Here is a 16,442-nt window from a genome sequence, read left to right as displayed (position 1 = left end):
CAGGTAGGAGTCGAACCTACAATTTTCTGATTCGTAGTCAGACGCGTTATCCATTGCGCCACTGGCCCATGTGACTACTAGCTATCACTCCTACTGATATGTTTTAGTGCTGCAATAATGAGTGATCAACGTAAGGGGTCTCCGGTTGTCGCAGACGTGCACGTTCCTGAGCCACGCGCACAAGGCCTCTGACAAGTACTCGGAATTGCAGCTGAACACAAATGAATGCACCAACTTTTCTGAACCCTGCTGGACTTCACATGACCTCTTTCTGAACCCTGCTGAACTTCACATGACCTCTATCTGAACCCTGCTGGACTTCACACGACCTCTATCTGAACCATGCTGGACTTCACATGACATATATCTGAACCCTGCTGGACCTACTGCGACCTCTTTCTGTACCCTGCTGGACCTCCTATGACCTCTTTCTGTACCCTGCTGGACCTCCTATGACCTCTTTCTGAACCCTGCTGAACCTCCTCTGACCTCTTTCTGAACCCTGATTGACCTCCTACGACATCTTTCTGAACCCTGCTGGACTTCACATGACCTCTATCTGAACCCTGCTGGACTTCACATGACCTCTATCTGAACCCTGCTGGACTTCACATGACCTCTATCTGAACCCTGCTGGACTTCACATGACCTCTTTCTGAACCCTGCTGGACCTACTGCGACCTCTTTCTGTACCCTGCTGGACCTCCTATGACCTCTTTCTGAACCCTGCTGAACCTCCTCTGACCTCTTTCTGAACCCTGCTTGACCTCCTACGACATCTTTCTGAACCCTGCTGGACTTCACGTGACCGTGCCTTTTCACTGACGGTCTGCCAGTCTTCGTTGGTCGACGTTGCAGATCCCAGTGTACTTCAGGAAGCATGGGCGAGCTTTTGAAGGCAGCCGGAACAAATGACAAATTCCTCCTCCAACCATATTTGAACGTTGGGCCTGGCCAGCAGGTTCGTGAAAGACTTGAGCCCAGCTTGACCCTCGTTCCAATGGCGGTGATACCTTGGGTTTCTCTGTTCCTCAAGGAAGTAGAACTAAAAAAGCAGGTTTGGAACGGGAAGATGACATAATCTGTTGCCAAATCCTTGACGCGAGGGTCGCGACTGTATTTTAAAGAGGTGACCAAGGTTACTCAATCGTCACCAAGGGGTGGAGTACCACTCCAATGAATTCGACTTCAGGAAAATATGTTGAAGAAGCAAAGCGACCACGCGACTTCATTAAATATTGCTAAAAGTGAAGTCAAAATCAGTTTTGAGCCAGGTAGGAGTCGAACCTACAATCTTCTGATTTGTAGTCAGACGTGTTATCCATTGCGCCACTGGCTCATGTGACTACTAGCTATCACTCCTACTGATATGTTTTAGTGCTGCAATAATGAGTGATCAACGTAAGGGGTCTCCGGTTGTCGCAGACGTGCACGTTCCTGAGCCACGCGCACAAAGGCCTCTGACAAGTACTCGGAATTGCAGCTGAACACAAATGAATGCACCAACTTTTCTGAACCCTGCTGGACTTCACATGACATATATCTGAACCCTGCTGGACTTCACATGACTCCTTTCTGAACCCTGCTGGACTTCACACGACCTCTATCTGAACCCTGCTGGACTTCACATGACCTCTTTCTGAACCCTGCTGGACCTACTGCGACCTCTTTCTGTACCCTGCTGGACCTCCTATGACCTCTTTCTGAACCCTGCTGAACCTCCTCTGACCTCTTTCTGAACCCTGATTGACCTCCTACGACATCTTTCTGAACCCTGCTGGACTTCACATGACCTCTATCTGAACCCTGCTGGACTTCACATGACCTCTATCTGAACCCTGCTGGACTTCACATGACCTCTTTCTGAACCCTGCTGGACCTACTGCGACCTCTTTCTGTACCCTGCTGGACCTCCTATGACCTCTTTCTGAACCCTGCTGAACCTCCTCTGACCTCTTTCTGAACCCTGCTTGACCTCCTACGACATCTTTCTGAACCCTGCTGGACTTCACATGACCGTGCCTTTTCACTGACGGTCTGCCAGTCTTCGTTGGTCGACGTTGTAGATCCCAGTGTACTTCAGGAAGCATGGGCGAGCTTTCGCAGGCAGCCGGAACAAATGACAAATTCCTCCTCCAACCATATTTGAACGTTGGGCCTGGCCAGCAGGTTCGTGAAAGACTTGAGCCCAGCTTGACCCTCGTTCCGATGGCGGTAATACCTTGGGTTTCTCTGTTCCTCAAGGAAGTAGAACTAAAAAAGCAGGTTTGGAACGGGAAGATGACGTAATCTGTTGCCAAATCCTTGACGCGAGGGTCGCGACTGTATTTTAAAGAGGTGACCAAGGTTACTCAATCGTCACCAAGGGGTGGACGACCACTCCAATGAATTCGACTTCAGGAAAATATGTTGAAGAAGCAAAGCGACCACGCGACTTCATTAAATATTGCTAAAAGTGAAGTTAAAATCAGTTTTGAGCCAGGTAGGAGTTGAACCTACAATCTTCTGATTCGTAGTCAGACGCGTTATCCATTGCGCCACTGGCCCATGTGACTACTAGCTATCACTCCTACTCATATGTTTTAGTGCTGCAATAATGAGTGATCAACGTAAGGGGTCTCCGGTTGTCGCAGACGTGCACGTTCCTGAGCCACGCGCACAAAGGCCTCTGACAAGTACTCGGAATTGCAGCTGAACACATGAATGCACCAACTTTTCTGAACCCTGCTGGACTTCACATCACCTCTTTCTGAACCCTGCTGAACTTCACATGACCTCTATCTGAACCCTGCTGGACTTCACACGACCTCTATCTGAACCATGCTGGACTTCACATGACATATATCTGAACCCTGCTGGACTTCACATGACTCCTTTCTGAACCCTGCTGGACTTCACATGACCTCTATCTGAACCCTGCTGGACTTCACATGACCTCTTTCTGAACCCTGCTGGACCTACTGCGACCTCTTTCTGTACCCTGCTGGACCTCCTATGACCTCTTTCTGAACCCTGCTGGACTTCACATGACATATATCTGAACCCTGCTGGACTTCACATGACTCCTTTCTGAACCCTGCTGGACTTCACATGACCTCGATCTGAACCCTGCTGGACTTCACATGACCTCTTTCTGAACCCTGCTGGACCTACTGCGACCTCTTTCTGTACCCTGCTGGACCTCCTATGACCTCTTTCTGAACCCTGCTGAACCTCCTCTGACCTCTTTCTGAACCCTGATTGACCTCCTCCGACATCTTTCTGAACCCTGCTGGACTTCACATGACCTCTATCTGAACCCTGCTGGACTTCACATGACCTCTATCTGAACCCTGCTGGACTTCACATGACCTCTTTCTGAACCCTGCTGGACCTACTGCGACCTCTTTCTGTACCCTGCTGGACCTCTTATGACCTCTTTCTGAACCCTGCTGAAACTCCTCTGACCTCTTTCTGAACCCTGCTTGACCTCCTACGACATCTTTCTGAACCCTGCTGGACTTCACATGACCGTGCCTTTTCACTGACGGTCTGCCAGTCTTCGTTGGTCGACGTTGCAGATCCCAGTGTACTTCAGGAAGCATGGGCGAGCTTTCGCAGGCAGCCGGAACAAATGACAAATTCCTCCTCCAACCATATTTGAACGTTGGGCCTGGCCAGCAGGTTCGTGAAAGACTTGAGCCCAGCTTGACCCTCGTTCCGATGGCGGTGATACCTTGGGTTTCTCTGTTCCTCAAGGAAGTAGAACTTAAAAAGCAGGTTTGGAACGGGAAGATGACGTAATCTGTTGCCAAATCCTTGACGCGAGGGTCGCGACTGTATTTTAAAGAGGTGACCAAGGTTACTCAATCGTCACCAAGGGGTGGACAACCACTCCAATGAATTCGACTTCAGGAAAATATGTTGAAGAAGCAAAGCGACCACGCGACTTCATTAAATATTGCTAAAAGTGAAGTCAAAATCAGTTTTGAGCCAGGTAGGAAGTCGAACCTACAACCTTCTGATTCGTAGTCAGACGCGTTATCCATTGCGCCACTGGCCCATGTGACTACTAACTATCACTCCTACTGATATGTTTTAGTTCTGCAATAATGAGTGATCAACGTAAGGGGTCTCCGGTTGTCGCAGACGTGCACGTTCCTGAGCCACGCGCACAAAGGCCTCTGACAAGTACTCGGAATTGCAGCTGAACACAAATGAATGCACCAACTTTTCTGAACCCTGCTGGACTTCACATGACCTCTTTCTGAACCCTGCTGAACTTCACATGACCTCTATCTGAACCCTGCTGGACTTCACACGACCTCTATCTGAACCATGCTGGACTTCACATGACATATATCTGAACCCTGCTGGACCTACTGCGACCTCTTTCTGTACCCTGCTGGACCTCCTATGACCTCTTTCTGTACCCTGCTGGACCTCCTATGACCTCTTTCTGAACCCTGCTGAACCTCCTCTGACCTGTTTCTGAACCCTGATTGACCTCCTACGACATCTTTCTGAACCCTGCTGGACTTCACATGACCTCTATCTGAACCCTGCTGGACTTCACATGACCTCTATCTGAACCCTGCTGGACTTCACATGACCTCTTTCTGAACCCTGCTGGACCTACTGCGACCTCTTTCTGTACCCTGCTGGACCTCCTATGACCTCTTTCTGAACCCTGCTGAACCTCCTCTGACCTCTTTCTGAACCCTGCTTGACCTCCTACGACATCTTTCTGAACCCTGCTGGACTTCACGTGACCGTGCCTTTTCACTGACGGTCTGCCAGTCTTCGTTGGTCGACGTTGCAGATCCCAGTGTACTTCAGGAAGCATGGGCGAGCTTTCGCAGGCAGCCGGAACAATTGACAAATTCCTCCTCCAACCATATTTGAACGTTGGGCCTGGCCAGCAGGTTCGTGAAAGACTTGAGCCCAGCTTGACCCTCGTTCCAATGGCGGTGATACCTTGGGTTTCTCTGTTCCTCAAGGAAGTAGAACTAAAAAAGCAGGTTTGGAACGGGAAGATGACGTAATCTGTTGCCAAATCCTTGACGCGAAGGTCGCGACTGTATTTTAAAGAGGTGACCAAGGTTACTCAATCGTAACCAAGGGGTGGACTACCACTCCAATGAATTCGACTTCAGGAAAATATGTTGAAGAAGCAAAGCGACCACGCGACTTCATTAAATATTGCTAAAAGTGAAGTCAAAATCAGTTTTGAGCCAGGTAGGAGTCGAACCTACAATCTTCTGATTCGTAGTCAGACGCGTTATCCATTGCGCCACTGGCCCATGTGACTACTAGCTATCACTCCTACTGATATGTTTTAGTGCTGCAATAATGAGTGATCAACGTAAGGGGTCTCCGGTTGTCGCAGACGTGCACGTTCCTGAGCCACGCGCACAAAGGCCTCTGACAAGTACTCGGAATTGCAGCTGAACTCAAATGAATGCACCAACTTTTCTGAACCCTGCTGGACTTCACATGACATATATCTGAACCCTGCTGGACTTCACATGACTCCTTTCTGAACCCTGCTGGACTTCACACGACCTCTATCTGAACCCTGCTGGACTTCACATGACCTCTTTCTGAACCCTGCTGGACCTACTGCGACCTCTTTCTGTACCCTGCTGGACCTCCTATGACCTCTTTCTGAACCCTGCTGAACCTCCTCTGACCTCTTTCTGAACCCTGATTGACCTCCTACGACATCTTTCTGAACCCTGCTGGACTTCACATGACCTCTATCTGAACCCTGCTGGACTTCACATGACCTCTATCTGAACCCTGCTGGACTTCACATGACCTCTTTCTGAACCCTGCTGGACCTACTGCGACCTCTTTCTGTACCCTGCTGGACCTCCTATGACCTCTTTCTGAACCCTGCTGAACCTCCTCTGACCTCTTTCTGAACCCTGCTTGACCTCCTACGACATCTTTCTGAACCCTGCTGGACTTCACATGACCGTGCCTTTTCACTGACGGTCTGCCAGTCTTCGTTGGTCGACGTTGCAGATCCCAGTGTACTTCAGGAAGCATGGGCGAGCTTTCGCAGGCAGCCGGAACAAATGACAAATTCCTCCTCCAACCATATTTGAACGTTGGGCCTGGCCAGCAGGTTCGTGAAAGACTTGAGCCCAGCTTGACCCTCGTTCCGATGGCGGTGATACCTTGGGTTTCTCTGTTCCTCAAGGAAGTAGAACTAAAAAAGCAGGTTTGGAACGGGAAGATGACGTAATCTGTTGCCAAATCCTTGACGCGAGGGTCGCGACTGTATTTTAAAGAGGTGACCAAGGTTACTCAATCGTCACCAAGGGGTGGACTACCACTCCAATGAATTCGACTTCAGGAAAATATGTTGAAGAAGCAAAGCGACCACGCGACTTCATTAAATATTGCTAAAAGTGAAGTCAAAATCAGTTTTGAGGCAGGTCGGAGTCGAACCTACAATCTTCTGATTCGTAGTCAGATGCGTTATCCATTGCGCCACTGGCCCATGTGACTACTAGCTATCACTCCTACTGATATGTTTTAGTGCTGCAATAATGAGTGATCAACGGAAGGGGTCTCCGGTTGTCGCAGACGTGCACGTTCCTGAGCCACGCGCACAAAGGCCTCTGACAAGTACTCGGAATTGCAGCTGAACACAAATGAATGCACCAACTTTTCTGAACCCTGCTGGACTTCACATGACATATATCTGAACCCTGCTGGACTTCACATGACTCCTTTCTGAACCCTGCTGGACTTCACATGACCTCTATCTGAACCCTGCTGGACTTCACATGACCTCTTTCTGAACCCTGCTGGACCTACTGCGACCTCTTTCTGTACCCTGCTGGACCTCCTATGACCTCTTTCTGAACCCTGCTGAACCTCCTCTGACCTCTTTCTGAACCCTGATTGACCTCCTACGACATCTTTCTGAACCCTGCTGGACTTCACATGACCTCTATCTGAACCCTGCTGGACTTCACATGACCTCTATCTGAACCCTGCTGGACTTCACATGACCTCTTTCTGAACCCTGCTGAACTTCACATGACCTCTATCTGAACCCTGCTGGACTTCACACGACCTCTATCTGAGCCATGCTGGACTTCACATGACATATATCTGAACCCTGCTGGACTTCACATGACTCCTTTCTGAACCCTGCTGGACTTCACATGACCTCTATCTGAACCCTGCTGGACTTCACATGACCTCTTTCTGAACCCTGCTGGACCTACTGCGACCTCTTTCTGTACCCTGCTGGACCTACTATGACCTCTTTCTGACCCCTGCTGGACTTCACATGACATATATCTGAACCCTGCTGGACTTCACATGACTCCTTTCTGAACCCTGCTGGACTTCACATGACCTCTATCTGAACCCTGCTGGACTTCACATGACCTCTTTCTGAACCCTGCTGGACCTACTGCGACCTCTTTCTGTACCCTGCTGGACCTCCTATGACCTCTTTCTGAACCCTGCTGAACCTCCTCTGACCTCTTTCTGAACCCTGATTGACCTCCTACGACATCTTTCTGAACCCTGCTGGACTTCACATGACCTCTATCTGAACCCTGCTGGACTTCACATGACCTCTATCTGAACCCTGCTGGACTTCACATGACCTCTTTCTGAACCCTGCTGGACCTACTGCGACCTCTTTCTGTACCCTGCTGGACCTCCTATGACCTCTTTCTGAACCCTGCTGAACCTCCTCTGACCTCTTTCTGAACCCTGCTTGACCTCCTACGACATCTTTCTGAACCCTGCTGGACTTCACGTGACCGTGCCTTTTCACTGACGGTCTGCCAGTCTTCGTTGGTCGACGTTGCAGATCCCAGTGTACTTCAGGAAGCATGGGCGAGCTTTCGCAGGCAGCCGGAACAAATGACAAATTCCTCCTCCAACCATATTTGAACGTTGGGCCTGGCCAGCAGGTTCGTGAAAGACTTGAGCCCAGCTTGACCCTCGTTCCAATGGCGGTGATACCTTGGGTTTCTCTGTTCCTCAAGGAAGTAGAACTAAAAAAGCAGGTTTGGAACGGGAAGATGACGTAATCTGTTGCCAAATCCTTGACGCGAGGGTCGCGACTGTATTTTAAAGAGGTGACCAAGGTTACTCAATCGTCACCAAGGGGTGGACTACCACTCCAATGAATTCGACTTCAGGAAAATATGTTGAAGAAGCAAAGCGACCACGCGATTTCATTAAATATTGCTAAAAGTGAAGTCAAAATCAGTTTTGAGCCAGGTAGGAGTCAAACTTACAATCTTCTGATTCGTAGTCAGACACGTTATACATTGCGCCACTGGCCCATGTGACTACTAACTATCACTCCTACTGATATGTTTTAGTGCTGCAATAATGAGTGATCAACGTAAGGGGTCTCCGGTTGTCGCAGACGTGCACGTTCCTGAGCCACGCGCACAAAGGCCTCTGACAAGTACTCGGAATTGCAGCTGAACACAAATGAATGCACCAACTTTTCTGAACCCTGCTGGACTTCACATGACCTCTTTCTGAACCCTGCTGAACTTCACATGACCTCTATCTGAACCCTGCTGGACTTCACACGACCTCTATCTGAACCATGCTGGACTTCACATGACATATATCTGAACCCTGCTGGACCTACTGCGACCTCTTTCTGTACCCTGCTGGACCTCCTATGACCTCTTTCTGTACCCTGCTGGACCTCATATGACCTCTTTCTGAACCCTGCTGAACCTCCTCTGACCTCTTTCTGAACCATGATTGACCTCCTACGACATCTTTCTGAACCCTGCTGGACTTCACATGACCTCTATCTGAACCCTGCTGGACTTCACATGACCTCTATCTGAACCCTGCTGGACTTCACATGACCTCTTTCTGAACCCTGCTGGACCGACTGCGACCTCTTTCTGTACCCTGCTGGACCTCCTATGACCTCTTTCTGAACCCTGCTGAACCTCCTCTGACCTCTTTCTGAACCCTGCTTGACCTCCTACGACATCTTTCTGAACCCTGCTGGCCTTCACATGACCGTGCCTTTTCACTGACGGTCTGCCAGTCTTCGTTGGTCGACGTTGCAGATCCCAGTGTACTTCAGGAAGCATGGGCGAGCTTTCGCAGGCAGCCGGAATAAATGACAAATTCCTCCTCCAACCATATTTGAACGTTGGGCCTGGCCAGCAGGTTCGTGAAAGACTTGAGCCCAGCTTGACCCTCGTTCCGATGGCGGTGATACCTTGGGTTTCTCTATTCCTCAAGGAAGTAGAACTAAAAAAGCAGGTTTGGAACGGGAAGATGACGTAATCTGTTGCCAAATCCTTGACGCGAGGGTCGCGACTGTATTTTAAAGAGGTGACCAAGGTTACTCAATCGTCACCAAGGGGTGGACTACCACTCCAATGAATTCGACTTCAGGAAAATATGTTGAAGAAGCTGTGGAAGTGTAATTCAGTGTAACTTATTGATTGGCACTGGTAACTTATTGATTAAGACTGGTAACGAAGCAGATACATTTTACCTGCAACCTCTGTGAAAGCCGAGTTCGTAAATGAGTGTCAGGAATGTGCCCGAACATGGTAATCTCTTGTCCACCTGGTCACAGCCCCAGGCTGGAGCACCCTCCTACTGTGTAAATGGAAATCACAGCAGGAGGGGAGCGAGTTGATGCCAGGACTTGGTGCAATACATGACCTCGGGGCATCAGCGGAAGAAGGATTAACGTTTCAGCGGACAGAGGATTAAGTCCAGTTCGTCCATATAAACTAGAGCAAACGTGGAGTCGAGAGGACTTGCTACGTGAAGCGCTGACCGAACGGGAGTGTCGGATGAACGAGAAGGACCAGCGAAAAGAGTTAACCTGATCCATTATATTATGCGGTATCATTTTAGTTATTGGATGAAGTGAATACAGTTAATAAACTAGACCTTTTGTAACCTGTGTCCGGTCATTGGAGTCCTGTGAGTCCCCCACTACAAATTCCCTGACAATCTTGGAGGCACCGCTGACATCAATTGTACACACAAACAAGTCTTCTTTAAAAGGTGAGTGTGTCTTGTTTGGTCCAATATGATTTACGAACTTGGAAGTTATGGGTACATACATGGGGGAGCAGGTGGTCTGGGGCTTCTTTGCGCACCGATGCCGCGATATAGGTGGCGTGAGCCATCACGAATGGGATTTCGATAAACGACTGTAGCAATTTATTCGTTTTTTTTCTAAATGATTTCTGTAAATACGTATTTTTGCGCTGGTTATTAAAGGGCCTTGCTGTGACCTGGAGGCAAGCGGAGCAAGTGTGCACCTTGCGACCGCTTGCTTCCAGGACGTGTAAGGCCGGTACACTCGTTTACCCACCCGCACACGTATAAAGTACTACTTTTTTTTTTGCACTTGTTCGAAGCACTTGACTTGCTCGGCGCTCGGCGAGCGACAGGGAACCGGGAAACGGAATTATATTTATATATATATATATTTCCAATATGGTACACTGGCCACAACGATTTTAGCGATTATCCGAGTTTTTTTTAACGATTTCTGTAAATACGTATTTTTCCTGCGCTGTGTAATTCTTCTGACACGCGCCACGAAGAAACGCACCACTGATGTGCATGAAGCGACTTGTTTGCCGGTTCGGTAAGGTCCGTCCGTACACGTGTACAATCGTGTACACCCGTTTTAAATAAATATTTTTTTTTCAGTTTTCCCGCCATGCCTATAAATTCATGACAGACAACCCCCCCTCATGCCGGTCCAGAATTATGATGAAAGATGGCGATTGAAAAAAAAAATTGCATCAAATTTTGTCCAGGTCCATCACGAAGCCTTTGAGACATGCTTCACGGTTGAATAAAAAACCACCGTTTAGAGTACTTCTTTTTTGCACTTGTTCAAAGCACTCGACTTGGAGCCAGCGACTTGCTCGGCGGGGGATATAATTTTAGATATATATATAGTACGGGCATGCCCTAGTGAGAGATAATTACAGGAAATTGTGTTTGTGAGTAACAACCACCCTCTGGTCGAGGCTCATAGAAGGGGTGATGCTTACTGATTCGGCACGCTAACAATAGGTGTTTATGGTGGGATGTCAGAGGTTTTGGTGTGGGTTAATGTTCACACTGTTTTGGAAAATAATGCTCGATGCAACATGATCCTAAAAAAAGAACCCAGCCCTACATCGAAAGATCAGGAAGGGAAGGAATGGAAAATTTGTCAAGGTTTGAAATTAATCGGACAAGGGGGTCCCAAGGTATGGTCACCGTACTCGCAAGCCGTTCGCTTTGGCTCTGCGGATGGACCGAACCATTGCATGTAAATAGAAGGGGGGTTCTGTGGTCGTTCGCTTTGGCTTTGCGAATGGACCAAACCATTGCATGTAAATAGAAGGGGGGGTTCTGTGGTCGTTACTGCCACGTGGTTTCAAAGTTTTGTTGTTGTTGTTTGCACGCATGTTTTTTGCAAGCACGTACGGGCGAGCACGTACGTGCGGGCACGCCCTAGTATATATAAATTGAGGTAATATTAAGTTATGGAATTAATTGCTTTCAACAATGCAAAGGGTGACAAAATATGGGATTTTAATGGGATTTTTTAATGGGATATTGGTTTAGGAATGTTTAGAGGTCATTGCAATGTGATAATGACTTGTGACCATTTGTTGTCGAAACGTTTGGGACCATTCAAAGGTTGGGTTGTGCTAACGTTTCCACAACATCGCTACAACGTTTCACTTTCGTTGTTGCAACGTTTTGCTCCAACGTTTTGGGAACATTCAAATGTTGTGTTTTGCTAACGTTTCCACAACGTCGCTACAACGTTTCACTTTCGTTGTTGCAACGTTTTGCTCCAACGTTTTGTGAACATTTAAATGTTGGGTTTTGCTGACGTTTCCACAACGTCGCTACAACGTTTCACTTTCGTTGTTGCAACGTTTTGCTCCAACGTTTTGGGGACATTCGAATGTCAAGAGAATCGAATGAGAATTCAGGAATTATTTCATTATTAACGATTAATGAAGTACTTATTTAATTAATTACATTTCTTATTACATTACAGTAATTACATTACAGTAATTACCTGAGGTAATTACTGTAATTACAGTTCCGGTAATTACAGTAATTACAGTAATCATTACAGTAATTGCAGTAATCTTATTACAGTAATTACATTACATTAACTCAGGCACCTTTTGAGTAAGGAAGCTGATATATGGACATGACACTGACCAAGTGATGTGGCTGTCAAGGAAAATATTGATTTATTGATTAATCATTTTATAAATTAACTCGTTGATTTATAAATGACTTATTTAATTAAAATTCCTCAGAGATACATCTTCGGATGAAATACTTGCAGATTGGTTATGCTATGAGCCAATTGATTAAGGAAAATATTTTGTGATGGCCATATTGGCAATTTCGTGGCCATATTCGTGGCAACTCAGTTAGTGCCACTGCACCTTTAAAATGCATCCCTGCGTTCATTTTTCGATCGATTGAGTTGAAATTTTGAACAATCGGATCTGGACTGTCGTTGTTAACGACTCTAGCATGCACTCGTCCAATCAGGATGGAGCGGTATGGTCCCCGGATCATCACTGCCCGCAGTTTTAATTAATTTTACTTTTTCTCTTGGGCATATAATTTTGAAGACATGCATGTCATGATAGAGGAAATGTTTGTTCTGTTAAACGGAATAAATGTTGTTTATTTGTGTGGGTGTGTATTTTTGTGTATTTGGATATATTTTCACGACTAATTCCAGTTATCGTCCTGCAAAAGGTCTGCTCGTTCTTTTCCTTTGAGTCGTAAATTCCTGTTGAACTCTCATTAAAAAGCGGAATTAAGTACGCTGTGTGATGATGGAGATCCTTGATGACGAATCAGGAATAGTGAATGAGCAGACAAATATCACGGATGGTACACCAGATAGGGAAAATGTAGATGAAACTCCTTTTGCTCAGGTGCTGTGTAGCGCTGCACAAAGATCCATATGAGCGGGGCCTGGGTGCTGTGTAATTAGTACACAAAGAACCAATTACTAGGGTGCTGAATAAACACAAAGATCCATTTTTGGAGCTGGTTCTCCCGGTGCTGTGATTTATTCAAAGAACCAAAATCTTGTAAGAATTAAGATATGATTTGTCGACATCATAAATACTTTAATATATGTAACGATTTTTGTAACGATCATCCTGCAAAAGGTCTGCTCGTTCTTTTCCTTTGAGTCGTAAAATCCTGTTGAATTCTCATTAGAATGCGGAATTAAGTACGCTGTGTGATGATGGAGATCCTTGATGACGAATCAGGAATAGTGAATGAGCAAACAAATATCACGGATGCTGCGGCTGGAGCAGGGGAAGCGATTTTTGAATTGTTCAGTGATTATTCGATATTGTTATGACTTATTGTCAATAGGTATACTAAGTGGCCATGAGGTAGCCTGTTGCTATGTACAGTTTTATTCTATTGTTGATTATACCACATAGCTGTGGTGATAAAGGAAATGTTCGTTTTAAATAGATGATTATGATAGGACCATGACTATAAAATCATGATGATTATTATGAATGATATCATAGGGTTCAAATGCAGAATGATTGCATGAACTTGGGAAAGAACTTTCAAGCCCTATGGGATAAATTGGGTGGTACAAGCGATGGAGTTTCAAAATTTAGCATGATTGAAGGAATTTTACAGTCTTATTTCAGGAGTTTTACGAAATTTATATTGCCAAGAGATTTTGGATACTATAAAAAAAAAATGATGAGATATTTTTCCCAATGAACTTTAATATCTGCCATCCATTTTGGCTGTCTCACGAATGAAGGATGAGTTGCCTTTAGTGGTTGCAAAGAAAATTTGTGGAGACCAGGCAAAATGGGGAAATATGTCAGATATGACCCTAGGACAGGACGGTGATTCATCAATTAACATGAGGTACGAACCAGAGGTGACGGTCAATGGATGGACCTGTCCTGACATCATTGGGGAAAGGGCTTATGCAAGGAGTCATCCAGAATGATTAATTTAATTTATTGATGAATATTGATGAATTAATTGAGATTGAATCTAATTGATTGAATTGAATAGAATAAATTTAACTGAATAAATTGAATTGAATATATTGATTGTTTGATTGATGAAAATGCGGTCTCAAGAAAGAAGCTTTGATATCTTTGCGTGATATTAACAATGTGGAGACAACCTGGGAATATTGAGCAAGGTGGTGAGTTTATATACAGATATATATGTGCGGTTACCATTGTGTGATTTCCCCGTCAACAGAGCGGACACCTGAGGATTCACCCATTTCATACTGACCCTCCGGCTCATCTGCAAATACTGATCTGTGAGATTGGATTGTGCAAAAGCCACGGCTGAGGGAGATTCTCTGGAAATCACCGTGCGAACAGGTGGAGAGACCCTTCCTGGAGGTACGAGTGAAGCTTTAGAGGAACAAACTACAACACATCCAACGCTACTTTGATAAAAGGCAGTATGGGAAATGGAGCCTGCAAGAATACACAAGGACAACCAGAGATTCCACAAAAAGGTACTTGTACACATCATATGTACGACCGTTATGGTGCAGAAGCTATAAGGCAGGTCGAGAATTGGTATTTGTGGACAAAGGGACATGATGAGGAGTTTCCAAGAGATGGTACATTTGAGCGAAGTCGGTTGGAAAGATTGGAACAAAGATTGAAAGCCAGGAAGAGACAGAATCTAACGGTAGACTGGCTTGCATTCCATCTTTGGGATGGTGAATCCAGACAACGGGAACAGCAAGAACGGATAACGGAACTAGAACTTAAAATAAAAAGGATACAGGATACAGTGGAGGAGACAAATGCACAACTGCCCTCGAAATTAGGAATGAAAGTCACAGTTGTCCCATCTGATTTCCAGTTGTCTCCCCAAAAAGGACGGTACAGAGAATTTTTTCGTGTTTCAGGAGATAACGAGAGATTGCAGTGGCAACTCAGGGATGTAGAGATGCAGCCCAGCAATACAAGTGCACAGGTGCACAGATCAGACAACGACAGAAACCGGTGTTTCGAGTGTGGAAAGATGGGACATTGGAGAAGAAGATGTCCGTATGTCAACAGGAAGACAAGGTCATGGGGCAAACCAAGATCAAGGGTACCAGTGCTTACCGGTACCTCAGACAATGATTAGGCCTTCATTGCTGCAAATCCCAAATGATGATTGGCCTCAACAGATTCGATTACTGGACAAACATGAATAACTGTCGATGATTCTTGTGTCTGAAAAGTTTTCAGAGCAAGAATGATTCATTTTTTCTTTTTGCTTGTTAACAAATTAATAATTAATTGATCAAATGCCAAAATTGGATCTTCTATGTTGGGCACAGCAATTTTAAATTTACAAAGTTTGGAACAATTGCGTTGCAATTTTTTGGCAAACCAAGTAACAAGAGTCACATGATGATCAGGTGGGAATTTCGGACTATTGTTCCACACGATTGATAGGTCAATGGTCGACTGACATGCAAATGGGCGTGTAGTCAAAATTTGGATAGATTATTGTGAAGGCAGAAAGGGTAATTTCAATGTGACATCATAAGGGTTTTCTAAGAATGGACTTTTGGTTTATTTGTCTATAAGCATTTTGAATTTGATTGACGAATTTTATGAAATTGAAATAAAATTGACACCCATCTGATCTGTAAATAATGGTTCCAACGCAAACAAATATGCATAATGCATGTGTGTGTGTGTTTTTGTGTATCAATCTTACAAGATTGTTGACACCGACAGTGTGCCTGTCTGGAAATGGATAGTTATATGTGGATGGGATTGGGATATGTGGATGGGATTGAATATCCAGAGAATCCGTAAAATAAAATAGAAATATAATTTGATTATGAACATTATCTCTTTTGTCAAGGGAAATGGAATATAAAAATTTGATGTGCTGGGTTATGAGCAGCCATTAATTAATAGTAAAAGTGTGAGTAATTTTGGGATTCCATTTTTGATAGAATGTATATGAGAATAACATCTATTTATGGATATGAGCTTCATAAAAGGAAATGAGGAAGTACAAAATCATCCAAATTTGGGAGAGGTCTTACACTGACTTCCCAGAATACTCTGCTCATGGATTTTATATATATAAACTTGAATTTTATCACCATATAAATTGTGCTGTATGTATGGATGTGTTTTAGGCATAGATGATATGGGAAAATAGTAAAGAAAATTTTGCTGGTTTGAACTATTGTGGGTTTTCAGTTCTGGAGTTTAAACAAAGTCACTGGTTAACAGATGAGAAAGGATAGTAAATAAATTATTCTCTGCTGGGCAAATTAAGTACGATATTACTAAGACTTATGAGAGCTATTGTTCCGCCTTACAGCAGTGGAAAATTATTGGAAAAAATTAGATCCAACATAATGAATCTATAAAAGAATGTGATAGGGATAATATCCT

The 16,442-nt window shown here is 45.2% G+C and overlaps 1 non-coding gene across 1 annotated transcript; it reads right to left on the bottom strand.

The window, feature by feature from the left end:
- Positions 1–1,266: 1,266 nt before the first annotated feature.
- Positions 1,267–1,339, bottom strand: TRNAC-ACA (transfer RNA cysteine (anticodon ACA)). Its single transcript has one exon. It is a non-coding gene; the product is annotated as a tRNA-Cys (tRNA).
- Positions 1,340–16,442: the final 15,103 nt, after the last annotated feature.

The sequence above is a fragment of the Myxine glutinosa genome, chromosome 9, assembly GCF_964187855.1.
Source record: "Myxine glutinosa chromosome 9, kmMyxGlut1.1, whole genome shotgun sequence".
NCBI classification, from domain to species: Eukaryota; Metazoa; Chordata; class Myxini; order Myxiniformes; family Myxinidae; genus Myxine; species Myxine glutinosa.
This window is presented reverse-complemented; position numbering and strand designations above follow the sequence as displayed.